Genomic DNA, 14,569 nt, shown 5'->3' on the forward strand with positions numbered 1-14,569 from the left:
CCTCAAGACAACCTTTTTCTTTTTTTTTTGCTTTTAAGTGCAGAAGAGAGAGAGAGAGAGAGAGAACTGTTCAATATGTGCTGTGTGGTTTATAGTATAACTGAATCAATCCCATTATCTTTCAAAACATCATGTTCTGTATCACACAGTATTCAACTTCACAGTTGGCTGCAGCACTGCCTTCTTAATCCCAGGGTCACATTGATTCTGTATTAATTTGATATAGATGGACACTGGCTTTGGAGATTAGAACACTAGCATGTGGTGGAGACATATGGATCGCTCTGTCTAAAGTCCAGGCAAACTGCAGCAGTGTCTGTTGTGAACAAAATAAACTGTTCAGTCATAGATACATACAGTAAATAGACTGAATTCTATAATCTTTTTAGCTTGAAAAATGTGGACCATGAATTTACATTAAAGCTAAGGTAGGTGATTTGTCTTAAAAATATTTTTGTTATATTTCTAAAAATACTCTTAACATCCTGATAGCAGCCAATAAGCTTTAAGATCTGATGACATAAAGATATTTGTTGTGTACGTAAGCCAAAAAATAGCAAAAACTGTAAATATTTAATTAAATCATTCCTTTCGACCAAAAAAAAAAAAAAAAGATTGAGTGGCTTAACTGACAGTCTACTTACTGGCCCAAAATCCATGCCCTCACACCAGACCTGAACGTGTATTTGTTTGCGTATGGCAGAGAAACAGATTACGGCATGCACTAGTAAACAACTAAATAAACATAAGTCAGTGGCAGAAATGGTATTCGATAAAAATAAGTTGGATTAAGCCTCATAGCTGCAAATGTCTTTGATAAGGTACAGATTAAGCAAAGCCACAAAGAGCTAAGATAACATTATCTATCTAAAGCAGAGCTGTACTTCCCAGCTCTGGCCTGCTGCAAAACAAACCGCTGTTTCAGGGACTGTGACTCCATTGGCTGCAGCACTGAATGATGGGCTGATAACTCTGGCTGCTGATTGGCGAAATAAAAGTGACAACCAATCAAAGCGTGTTCTCTGTTTAGGAGCCGAGAGGAGCTGAGAGCATGCTTCAGTCTCAAACATAAAAGTGTGACCTCAAAAATACGTAACAAAACACGTCCCATAGAGTCTACACCCATGGACAAAAATAATAATAACAAGAAAAATAGTAATAATAATAATAATAAGAAGAAGAAGAAGAAGAAGAATTCTGACAATAACAATAGGGTCCCTGGACTACGTGCTAGGACCCAATTATTGGTGTTCTCACCTGAATACAGCTTTTTGGAAGCAATAGACCTAATGTGCAAGCTTTCACGTGGACATTAAATAAATTCTAAAGTGTTAATGTACCTAGAACAGGGGTCAGAAACCTGCGGCTCCAGAGAGCGCAGAGACTTTGGTCCCTCTGATGCTCAGCTCAGATGCCTCAGCTTTTGAAAATAATTAATGAGTATTTAATTTAAATGTATTTTATTTTGGTTCGTTCATTTTCAAAATGTAATTCTATGAAGATTATGGCGATCTTGTAACATCTAAAATATTTTAATATTTAAAATATTTTTGTCGCTCTTAATACACGTCACAACTTCCAATGTGCGACACCCACCAGTGTGCGGTTTCTTGAACTTTTTGACAGCTGACTGCACGGCGCCAGTAAATTAATGACGGCACGCAGAGAGAGGACAGCATTTTTGTTTGCTGCCAGTGGATAATTTAAGTTCGGCGTTTTTTTTTTTTTTTTCATTACTACAAGGACTCAAATAGACATTGAGTATTTTACTTAACCGTCAACACAACGTCTTTTTTTGGAGTTAAAAATGTTTTGTTGCCTGCAGAAATGTTAGTTCATTTTCTCTGCAGTCGTTCATTGATTTCATAAATGTAACACAGTGTAGTTTGTTTATACAGAGCACAAAGGCAAAAAGACCCCTATTATAAGCAGTGTTATTTCATTTAAAATTTCAAAAGGGTTTTGTGGCTCCCAGTGTTTTCTTTACTGTGTGAAACGGGTCCAAATGGCTCTTTGAGTGGTATATGTTGCCGACCCCTGACCTAGAACAATGTTTACACCATAAACATGAGTCGGTGAGCTGTCCGTTCAGCAAAATGAGGCCTTAGGCAGCATGGTCCAGTTAGGCCTGACAAGACATCATTGAGGCTGAAAGTATGTTTGAAAGTATGCCTAAACTTTTACATGATAAGAAAATACATACCGAATACTAAATGTATCAAGAGAAAAAACTCATGTAAGCAGTTATTGTCCAATTGTAGCGCCCCTTGTGGTGGATATTTTTCATATTGGACAAAATAAATAGCAAAGTTGTGAAACACACTGCAGACTGCAGTGTAGACTAAGTTGCTTGTTGATGTGCTTAATTTTTGGTGAGATATTTTATATATTAATTGTGAACATGCCCTGTGAAGGACGGGCGCCCCCTCCAGGATGAGTTCCTGCCTTGTGCCCAGTGATTCTGGTAGGCTTAGGACCCAGCACAACGCTGAATTGGATAAGCAGTTACAGACAATGAATGAATGAATTGTTAAAATATAAAATGCGACCCCTGGTGGCTATAATTACAAGTTAATTTATGGAAGTGCACCCAGGGACATAACATTCAAGTTTTGTGATGATTGTAGCTCGTTAAGGTGATCAAATAGCTGATGAAACTTTATTGGCCGATAACAGTCACAATTTTGCCCGTAATGGGTTGTCCTTAATTTTCCACTTACAGATATCCCCATAGAAGCAGCATGCCAAATGTCAACACGGTCCACCTTTTGGAAGCTGTGATATATATTACTGTCACACCACAAGTGACATGCTACCTCAAAATTCATGTCCGAAACTAACATCTGAAATTTCAGCCAGTTTGAGTACAGTATGCTGGAATTATAGACGTTCAAACATACGATAAGCCACAAGCATCGATTTACAGTTTCCTCACAGTCTATGTGTAAATTTTGCTTACATTTGCAAATATGAGGCCTCATACACCATTGCAAAGCTATTGGGTATTTTCGTATATGTAGCATTTCCAAGTGTGATCCCTCTGTGGGCCTCTCAGTCAGTGCATGTTGAGAAGCAGAGAGTTGAGCAGAATAAGCTGGAAGTTATTGTGAGTGTGAACTGTGTGGTGGGATGCAAAGAAAGTGGGGATAAGAAAGATAGACAAACTGACTATTAAGCTAATGGGCATTGGTCTTCCATACACTATATGCAGTTGGCAAGGAACTTCGTCATAGACCCCGTACAGAGAGTTAGATTTGGCTCACATCTCTCCACAGCCCTCAACATCAACACTGGATCTCCACAGGGTTGTGTGCTGAGCCCACTCCTCTATACACTGTACACGTATGACTGCATCAGCAGCCACTCAGACAACGTCACAATCAAGTTCGCTGATGACACTACTCTGGTCGGACTGATCTCTAAGGGCGATGAAACGGCTAGTGGAGTGGTGCTCAGTGAACAACCTGGTCATTAACACCTCCAAGACCAAAGAACTGATTGTAGACTTCAGAAGGAAGAAGTCCAACCTGCAATCAATCTGCATCAATGGACAGGATGTGGAGAGGGTGTCCAGCTTCAAGTTCCTGGGGGTGTATATGGACGCAGATCTCCAATGGGATTCTAACACTTCAGTGGTGGTGAAGAAGGCCCAGCAACGTCTTTTTTTCACTGTAACTCAGTTACGTTGTATAAGTAAAATGTACAATGACAATAAAGTTTCATCATCATCATCATCAGCTCAGTGACCACAGCCTGGCTGTGATTAAGGGCAGGTATAAACAGTCGCGGCTGCCCAGAGAGAAGAGTGTGTGTGGTCACTGTGAGAGCAGAGAGGTGGAGACAGAGATACAGTCCCTGTTTCATTGTCAAAATTTCAGAATAACTAGAGAACACTTTACAGACAGGTTATACAGCTGATGCTAAACTATCACACACTTACAGACCTAAAGAAATTAGACTTAATCCTGGGAGAGGGGCACACAGCCCCCCTCGCTGCAGAGTGGGTATCAGCCTGTCATCACCTGAGAGACCTACCTCACCATACCTTACCTGAGGTAACACCTACCTCACCATATCCCACTCTTCACTACTTATAACATATAACCTATTAATAGGTTTGTATTATTGTAAGTATTAGTTAGTAACTATTTGCTGCTTTTATTTTTCCTGCTTTTTTATATTTTCTGTGATTGTTTCTTGTTTTAATGCTTTGGATATATAGTTCTAATAACATTCATGCCAATAAATCTGTTTGAATCTTAATTTGAATCTGAGAGAGAGTTGGAGTGAGAGTGAGAGAGAGAGAGAGAGAGAGAGAGAGAGAGAGAGAGAGAGAGAGTGAGGCAGAGAGGGGAGTGGTCACTGTCTGCCTCTCAGTCGTTGTGTGAGAAAAGGTAGGAGGGACAGGGGGTTCTTCCATAATGCATTGACGAGATTAAACCCACATATATTTGAATACAATCTAGTCTCTGAATTATAACCTAATATGGACATATGTGGTATCAGCAGAATCATTCATTCAATCATCCATTCATTCATTATCACTTTGCCAATTCAGGGTCGCGATGGGTCTGGAGCCTACCCAGAATCAGTGGGCGCAAGGCCAGCAGAATCATGAAAACCTAAATTTAAAATAAAACCTCCTTTAATAATTACCAAAAAAATGTTGGAATTTCATCAAATGCATGGCATCCAGGTTCTGTTTATAAGCGGTGTGCAGCTTGGCTTCTAAACATCACACATAAACAACTGTCAAAAAGTAAAAAATGCTTTTAAATTTGTTATGAAAAGCTTTTTTTTATGTGGGATTCAGAAAAGATCATTACTTTTTGTTGTCACATCCTTAAGTGTCACTATAATAAATTAAAAACTTAATTTTATAATACATTTTCCAGTTGTAGCACCTGCTGTGTGTGCATTTTTTATCATATTTAACACACTTCTTCAGAGGGATGCCATGCACATTTATACACATTTTTGTTTCATTTGGGCCAAGTTTGATTAAGTTATAGCTCAAAGAGTGCATTAAGTTCCGCCTACTCATGTTTGTTGAAATATTGCATCAACAGTGTGTCCACAGTGAGTACAAACTTTTCGATAATAATTTTCCTATGCGCAATACTGATTGCAATGAGACCAGTTGTTTGTTGACAGAATGAAAATCCAGGGACTAGTTTGAAAAGCTCCATTTTCACATGCCTGACAATTGTGAAAAAATATGCATTTTTAAAAAATAGTTGCAATTGCAGAGTTATGACACACTAGAGAGAGTATATTACAAAGCTAATATCATGTTGTTATGTAAATTTTTTAAAGAGATATTTCATATTTTCAGGCTATCAACATGAAAATTTGTAGGCTCTTATAAAGTGTGTCCATTGAAATACAAGTCAAATTTCATGATGGTTAAGCCTGTCACCTGCTGAAATTTGATTGGCTGATGATTTTAATAATTTTGCCAAAATTATTTGTCTGGATGCAATGATTATAGATATATATAGATTTGTAGATAAAATTATTTAATCTCTATGCATCACAGTGTGAAAAATCTTTTAATAAAAGCATTTTCCTTCGGTGTAGCGCCCTCTTGAGGCCAATTAGGCTGATTATTTGCGCCTAAGTAGTGGGAGGGTTTACTATTTGTTGACCAAGTGTCAAGTCTGTAGGCCTTATGGTTTGGGCTGTGCAATTTGTTTAAAGGCAGAATTGTTTTGTGGCAGAATAATAAAAATCTAAGAATTACAATAGGTTTCATTGCACTTTAGTGCTCAGAACTCTAAACATCCTAAAAATTAAAAAAAAACAAAAACCCTGATAATAAAAGTTGCAGCCAGTGGGAATCAACAAACAGGAAAGAACAGTGGTGGGCAGATTTGACATTGTGAGATATGTGAATGATTCAAGTTTCAAGCTAATAAAAATTCGGAAGTACCTGTCTATCATTTTTTGCATCAACCAATGGTGTTAAAGAAAGTGTGATCCAGGAGGGGATGAGGTTCACTTAGTGAACCTAGTTCCTTAGTGACTCCCCTGCTGACTGATTTGGGGTTATTTTAGGGGTTGTGTATTTGTGTGTGTTTTGAGCTGGGTGTGTGGCGGCTGGTGAGAGCAGAGCATTAAGAAGCAGATAGCAGTAGATAACAGCTTTGTTCCCATCGCATATCAAGCCCAATACTCTTTGAAAACTAGTTCTTGTCCACAGCGCCCTTGTTAGGGGATATAATAAACAACATAAACTGCAGCATTGTTACGTCTCATTTCCCCACTTCCATGTTATCGTCCGGCTCATTGAAGGCCATAATCTCTTGATGTAAATTCTCTTCGCAAAAAGCTTATTATTACATTAGTGTTGTAACATCCTTGTTTAAAACTCTTACTACTTACTCTACTTCTACTAACTGACATGAGTTCATATAACTAAGACCACATCACGTTCTAAAAGAACCTGTGAAAACATTGGGGGCTGAACTTAACAAGCTCTGATCAGATTGGCTGATGCAAAAAATGATGGACAGCTCATTCTAATCCATGATTGGCCAATGCAAAATGCGATTGATGGCCAATTGCAGTTGTTCAGTGACTGATGCAAAAAAAATGATTGACAGGGTCCTTCCCAAGGACCCGCTCATGCCTGGTTTCCGATCTGCATCATTACTCTTCTCATTGCATATCACACTGGTCGCACAGATATTACTGTAGCACGCTGTTGGTGGCAGTGTATAGAGGAAGGCACACACCAGTGACATAAAGGGTCTGGGAGACCTACATGAACCCTGGAGATGTAAAACTGACGGACAGAGCACCGTGGTCAGTGACAAGATGAAAGGTTTGTTGTCATGTGTAACACACCCAGAAGGCCTAGTGTCACAGTGTGGGGTGCAATTTCTTATGATGTCACTTCATTACAGGCATGGGATTGATTATTACAGGACACCATTATGGGAACCTCTACAACTCCATGCCAAGACCTCTGACATGTTGTCTCAGCAAATGTGTCCCAGCACTGCATTGAAAGACACAATTTCTGTATGTGTAGCTCATTACATATTGCCCATATCAGTGTATTTTTTTATTATTATTTGTTGTTTCTGGTAATTCGAATGTCATTGCAAATCGACATTTACTTTAGGGTGCAAGTATTTTTTTGACAATAAGTGTACATGTGTTCCATTGTACAGAGAGTACAATCTAAACTTGCACGTGCGGGTTCTGAGATTCCAAAAGACCCTGACCTCCTGTGATTACCCTAGCCAGTGTTGTCTTATCCATGCTTGATTGTAATACATTGCCATCTGAAGGCATGAAGGTCACATTTATGGCATTGCCTTTTACATCCTGTGATCTTGTCTAAGCCTCTTAACAATCCAGGCCTTTTTTTCATTTTCCGTCCAAAATTACATGCCCAAATCTAGAGGCTATCTGCTCAGGCAGTGAAAAAACTAGAGGCATTATCATAATTTATTTTTACTGAAAACCCTTCAAATTTGTAAAAGAAATAATTTAGAGTCCTGAAATATACATGAAGTGGTCAAAAGCTTACGAAAAAACACAAAAAAAATGTAAGCGCTTGTCTTATTTTTGGAAAATAAAAATGTAAAAAAAATATATAAAAAAATGGAAGTGTTCATGATTCCCATTACTTTATTCTTTTTAAACTTGTGTCTCCAGGGGTCTACTTTTATCAGGTAAAATTTGGAGTTGATGCCTCCCACTGATTTGATGTTATTGAAGCTGGAGCAGACAGTGGGCAGATGGCCTCTCCAAGTGTCTCTTTAGACCCCACGCTCTCCATAAGGAAAATTATTACTTCTACTGCAGAAATACAGTGTATAGATCTGGTCTAGACCTAATGTCAACATCGTAGTGCTTTTCTTTACTTTCTGTGAGAAACTCACCAAGTAGCCATTTACCCCTCACCAAACAGTAAAAACCCTTAGTTATGGTGCGTTTTATTCTGAAGTACTGAGTGCATTTCTGATGTTTACACTTGTTTCTCACTGAGTGCAGTGTTTCTTTAAATGTCTGACGTGTTAAAAGGCGAGAGAGGCACTCTGATTGGCTGTAGAGTGAGACACCCTCCCCCACACCCCCTGCTGCATTTAAATGGCCTCGCACTTGGTAAACAGACGCACTTGCTAAAACATAGTTAAACTTTATTACAAAAAGGAATCACGAAACAGAGACTGGGACAAAAACCAAAATGAGGGAAAGCAGAATCAGACAGACTCAAGACTAAATGACGACAGGGAAACAAAACAATGACAGGAAACGAAGCGAGGCACGGACGAGACAAAGCGAGGAACAGACAAACTGACGGGGGCGATACTACTTATGAAACAACTCGACACGAAGCACAACAAAGGTGAAATGTTCGACAAACAGGAGAGACACAAGGGAACTTAAATACAACACACAGACAAGATACACCTGGACAGATAACGAGGAGGACGGACAAGGAGGCGGAACAAAGGCGGGACTAGGGCAACAACAAAGAGTCATGTGCTGAGAACGAACACAAGGTCGGGAAAACAGACATGACAGGACGAGGGCGTGACAGCGGTGCTCCAGGGGATCAAATTTTAATTATTTTTTGAAAATGTGTACTCTTTTTTTCTGGATTTTTTTCCGGACAGTACTCTTGACACAAACATGAGGATTACTCACGAACGGTTTGACCCGTTTGAAAGTGTAAAATTTGAAAATCTGTACTGTCCCTAATATTTTTTCATAACAATTTCCTGGCAAGGTATATTTCGACCATAAAAACTTATTTATCGAGTGTGATTATATATAAAATGATTATATCAATGAAATCAGTGACTTTAAGCTTTAATTTGGTACCTGTCGACATACCTGTAGTACTTGAGACTTTTTTGCCCGCCGGCATCCAAAATTGTAAAATCAGCGGTCTAAAAGGCTAACCTGATGCTGAATAAAGATTGTCCAGACTGGGCTGTCCCTGCCAGCTTGAAATATGAACAGCTTTGACCACAGGGCAGCATCCCACTGTCCCTTTGAAACAAGCATTTGTAGCCACACATCGGTGTGTGCTGGAGTCTCTCACCTTCACGCCTACTGATTAATGGATGGAACTGGGCTTTTACATGAGCTAGAAATGCTCATTGCTCACATGCTCACTCAAACACACTCAGAACGTGACCTTACAGATTTCTGGACAGTCAGCTTAAGTTCATAATTCTTCATTCATATTACTCTCTCTTTATGTGCTGCTCTTTTTTGGTTTCAAGGTCAACCAGAGGAGCACTTTGTAGTTCTACAATTACAGACAGTCAGGGTGCGAACTATAAAATGACAATTGGTGGGGTCAAATTTTTCCAGCACAGGCATGTGTTTCAGTGAACTGAAGTCTTACAATCCTTACTGAGTCTTGCTTATTTACTGTAATGTCTGCAGTACATTAATGATAAATCCATTAAACCAGCTAATGTGTCACATGCCACACCACAGCCTTTGTAGTCAGGGGTCACCAATAATATATTATAGAGCAAAATCTCACAGTGCTATTGGTTACTACCATACAACATTTAGGCCTGTACCTGACTAACATTAAAGGCATGGACCACCCAATATTCAAAATCTGTCAGCAGTTTTCTTGCCCTGAAAATGAAATTCATATTATACAGTATCTCTTCCATGAGAACTATGTGTAAATTAATTCTGAATAAATGGGAATAATGTCACTGAAAATCACTGCAGCTTAGACTTTTGTACTATCTCATCCATTCACACTGGGACCAATACTGCACCTACAATGTGAAATTTAAATGGGAGTGTAGTAGAATGCTTTTATATAGAAGCTTGGCTATTCTTAGTCCCCAAAGTAAACTTTCTTGCAGTAAATCACATTAAGTGAAACAAGTTTTTTTAAAGCACTTTAACCAATGTGACTCAGCTATGTACTTTAAGTTTATACATCAATGTATTGATACCCTGCGGTAATATTTGTGTGTACTGTAGAACTGCTCACAGCAGCAACTAATACCTCACTACTACTGCCATGAGATTATGACGTTTTCAGGTTCTTGTACAAGCTTTCCCTTTCACCTTTAAGTGGTGCATAACTTACATTGAGCCTGTAGCAGATGTTAAGTTCTTGATGATTTATACATAAAAAATTAACCTGGCTTCTTATTTGAATGTTCTGTTCCACCTTAAAAGCTGATGAAGTTACGTCGCAAGCACCTAAAAAACACATCTGCAGCCTGAAACTATCATCTAATCCTTCATCTGTGAACACAGGCCACTACTGACATTTAATACTCTAACAGCAGTGCTGTGTCTGATCTATTAGTAACAGCACAACACGCTAACACACCACAACCACGTCATTGTCACTGCAGCGCTGAGAATGTCCCACCACCCAAATAATATCTGCCCCATGGTGGTCCTGACCATGGAATAACTAGGTGAAAGGGGGATTAATGGTGCACAGCAACTGATGGATTAGTATTTAACTCACCATAAGGTGCTACTGTATTATCAGTGGAGCTGATGAAGTGGATAATGAGTGTAGACAAGGAAGGTGTTCCTAATAAACATTCGATGAGTGTTAAAATTGTAGTATACGGTTTTCAAGTTGCTTTTCAGTTTCACTTCTTTTCTTTCTCTTCCTTCCTTACTTCGCATGTGTTGGTTATATAAGACACTGCATCAGTGGACAGAATAATCCTTGGCCCTAATGACATATGCTTCAGTAGTGTTTGTGTGTGGGGATTACAGGTGTTTTAAACCTGCACTGAAGGCCAGAGGCAACGCTGCCAGATTAATGGCATGACTGACAGATACATTTTTTTGGCTGGTTGTTACTTAGTAACTATAATCTGATTTCAAGGGACTGTACTACTAAACATTTCCATAAGTATCTATAATCTCTTCCCAAGTTAAAACTATTTATCTATGCTTTTTGACAGTTTCTGTGTTGATATTATTGTGGTCCTTCACATATACTTGTCCAAATGTTAGTACACACCAGCTCCTCCTCCTCCAAATTCTTCTAAAATGAAGAATATTCATAGGCTGCTTGTACCCCCTGTACTGCAGTAAAAGCTTCTACTTTTCTGCAAAGTGCTTGCACTAGATGCTAGAAAATATTTGTGTGGATTTTATTGTAATCGGCCATTAGGGTCATTGCTGGGTTCAGATACTGATTCTGGAGGACTGGTTCTGGATCATAGTTATTATTCTAACTCATCCCAAAAGTGAACAGGTTGGTGTGCCATCACTTCAGAGGATCCATTTTGACATAGCCCAATGATAGGGTCATGGTGGGTCCAGAGCCTACCTGGAATCATTGGGCACAAGGCGGTAATACACCCTGGAGGGGGAGCCAGTCCTTCACAGGGCAACACAAACACTCGCATTCACTCACGCACTCACACCTACGACACTTTTGAGTCACCAATCCACCTACCAATGTGTGTTTTTGGACCGTGGGAGGAAACTGGAGCATCCGGAGGAAACCCACACAGACACAAAGAGAACACACCACACTCCTCACAGACAGTCACCCGGAGGAAACCCACGCAGACAGAGGGAGAACACACCACACTCCTCACAGACAGTCACCCGGAGGAAACCCACACAGACACAGGGAGAACACACCACACTCCTCACAGACAGTCACCCGGAGGAAACCCACGCAGACACAGGGAGAACACACTACACTCCTCACAGACAGTCACCCGGAGGAAACCCACACAGACACAGGGAGAACACACCACACTCCTCACAGGCAGTCACCCAGAGGAAACCCACACAGACACAGGGAGAACACACCACACTCCTCACAGACAGTCACCCGGAGCGGGACTCGAGCCCACAACCTCCAGATCCCTAGAGCTGTGTGATTGCAACCCTACCTGCTGAACCACCGAACATACACAGAATCTAAAATAACACTGACAGCACACAATGCACAAAAAATAAATAAAATAAATTTCAGTATATGATCACATGATCTCTGAGACACATGTGTTGAAAAAGTTGAAGATACCTGCTCATCCAGTGTTCATTCTGACATGAGCATTTGCTGTTTGCCTCTGCTGTTCTGAGAAGGCACTCAATATTGGAATATTACTAAGATTTGATTGCATTCAACCACCTGAGTATTAGTGAGGCCAGTCATTGATGTTGGAAAATTAGTTCTGGATTACAGTCACCACACCAAGTCAATCAAATGTACACCTTCTCAAAACGAGCTAGAACTTGCAGAACTGCAGTGTAGCTTACACAATATACATATGTTCTTCCCTTCTGGTCTAAACCAAAATGCTGACATTCAAGATGCAACCAGTCATTTATTCATTGCCTGTAACCACTTATTTAGTTAAGGGTCGCAATGGGTCTGGAGCCTACCTACCTAGAATCACACAGTAGAGTCTTGATCCTGTGCTAGGCATTCCCTCTCAGAGATGTCCACTGCTCTGGGTGTATGTATATGCTCACTGCCCTGTGTGTGTGGGCATACATGTGTTTTCATTACCATTAAATGTAGAATTATCTAAATATTTCTGCATTGCTGTGCAATGATAATAAAGTGAAAGTGTGTTTCACATTTTAAATATTAGTATATGAAATGATAATTGTTTGTGATAATGTAACAATTAAAAATGTATTTACTCACACATATACTTGAGCAAAAAAAATTACAATTACAAACTGAAGTCAAGTTTTGTCTCTGCTAATCCTTCGCAATATTTGCAGCAGTATAGAGCTGTGTAAGTATAGTTTGGGAGAATTGGTGACCCTTGGGCACAATTCCAGTGCCGTGCATGGGCTAAAGTGTCTGGTGAAACAAAATACAGTTGCCTTCCATTTCTTAAGGAGTAAAGGTTTTCTAAACCCATTTAGAAGATGAATATATACAGTTAAAAAGTCTAGAAATATAGAATCAAAGGGTAGTACAAAAGAGATGGTTGGTGTAGTGTTGATTCAAAAAGAGATGGGTGGACTTTAGCTAGTCTTTTGAAGGAGATCATATTGTCACAAGTTCTCAAGTGAGGTGGCAAACATTTCCAGAGAAAAGGTCCTCTGTGTTGTCCTCTTTTGAATTGGCTTAATTTTGTTCTGTAGAAAATGAGATGTAGATTGTTGGTACGCTGGTAGAGTATTAATGGATTTCAGAATTAGTTTTGAAACACATGTTTTGGAAACATTCAGGATGGAGGTTTTGCTTGAATAAGAAAATAAACTGACAGATTTGAACAGGCTTAATATATATATATATAAATATATATGAAGGGTGTGAACAAGCATAATAAGAGAAGGAAGTGAGGATTCTGACAAATTACTTTTGAAGAATATGTAGGCCTCCGAGATTACTTTTGAAAGTGTTAGCCCAGATATGGAAAAACATTGGAGCATTTTCTTCCTCAGCCTCTGGCTGTGTAATGGAGAAAGTGATGCATCCTTCCTTGGAGACGTCTGCATGAACTCCAATGTTTGAGCCAACATGGAATTTCTAGAACTCTCTCGATTCACCCACATGCATGACCTGCTAAATAAGAGCTACCTGGAGATCTCGCCTGCGACATTCCAGCTCTCCCTTCCATGGCAACATTCAACATGGGTTTGCAATTAACAAGGTGTCTGACAAAGCTTCCATTCCATTCACTCTAAAAATCCCCTCAGAGACTCCAGGATGTGAAAAAATAACATTGGAAATCCTACAGAGATTGTACTGAGCTCCTATTGTCTTAAGGGGTATAATCAAATATATGTTTTGTTTTTTGCCCAGAGATGGGGTCCTATATTTTTGAAACATGTGGAACATTGGTTAACCAAGGACAGTGCTATCCAGGTAAGTCTATTTACCTATTTGAGTGTTTCTATCTTGCACAGTAGAGTACAGTAAAGTAGTGTATAACGCTGGAATGGGACCACTTTACATTAAGGCTTAAAGTACGGTATAAGGGGTTAATGAATGGTTTCTATGAAGTTATGTTTATGAACTGAGCTCAAACACCTTAAATGTCACCTTAAAAATCAGCTGTACCATACAGAACTTAGCAATAAGCACCTGTTGCTTGCCAAATAATGAGCCATCTATAGTTATCTGTACTAGAAAAGCTAGTGTTATACACTAAATATCCAATCGTTTGTAGTTATCCCTATATACACTATATTGCAAAAAGTCGTCTGCCTTCGCATTGCATATGAATTTGAGTGATATCCTATTCTTAAGACCTATTTACACAGAGGCTGTTTTTTTTACAAATGAAAAACGCACGTCAGGTTTTTAAAATGAAAACATGTATATTAGTGATGTTTTTCACACCGAGCCTCAAACTCCCACAGTGACCTTTGGACACACTGCTGAAATCCCAGTGTTGTTCAGTTCACTGGGGGTGAATTCAGTGGGTGTTGATTATATGCAGTTAATAAAGTAAAATGATAAACTTATCATCACTCCTTCTCATCAGGAAGGTTGTTATCTTTTCACATCCTGGAGTCTCTGAGGTGATTTTTAGAGTGAATGGAATGGAAGCTTTGTCAGACACCTTGTTAATTGCAAACCCATGTTGAATGTTGCCATGGAAGGGAGAGCTGA

This window comes from Hoplias malabaricus, chromosome 5, assembly GCF_029633855.1.
Source record: "Hoplias malabaricus isolate fHopMal1 chromosome 5, fHopMal1.hap1, whole genome shotgun sequence".
Lineage (NCBI taxonomy): Eukaryota > Metazoa > Chordata > Actinopteri > Characiformes > Erythrinidae > Hoplias > Hoplias malabaricus.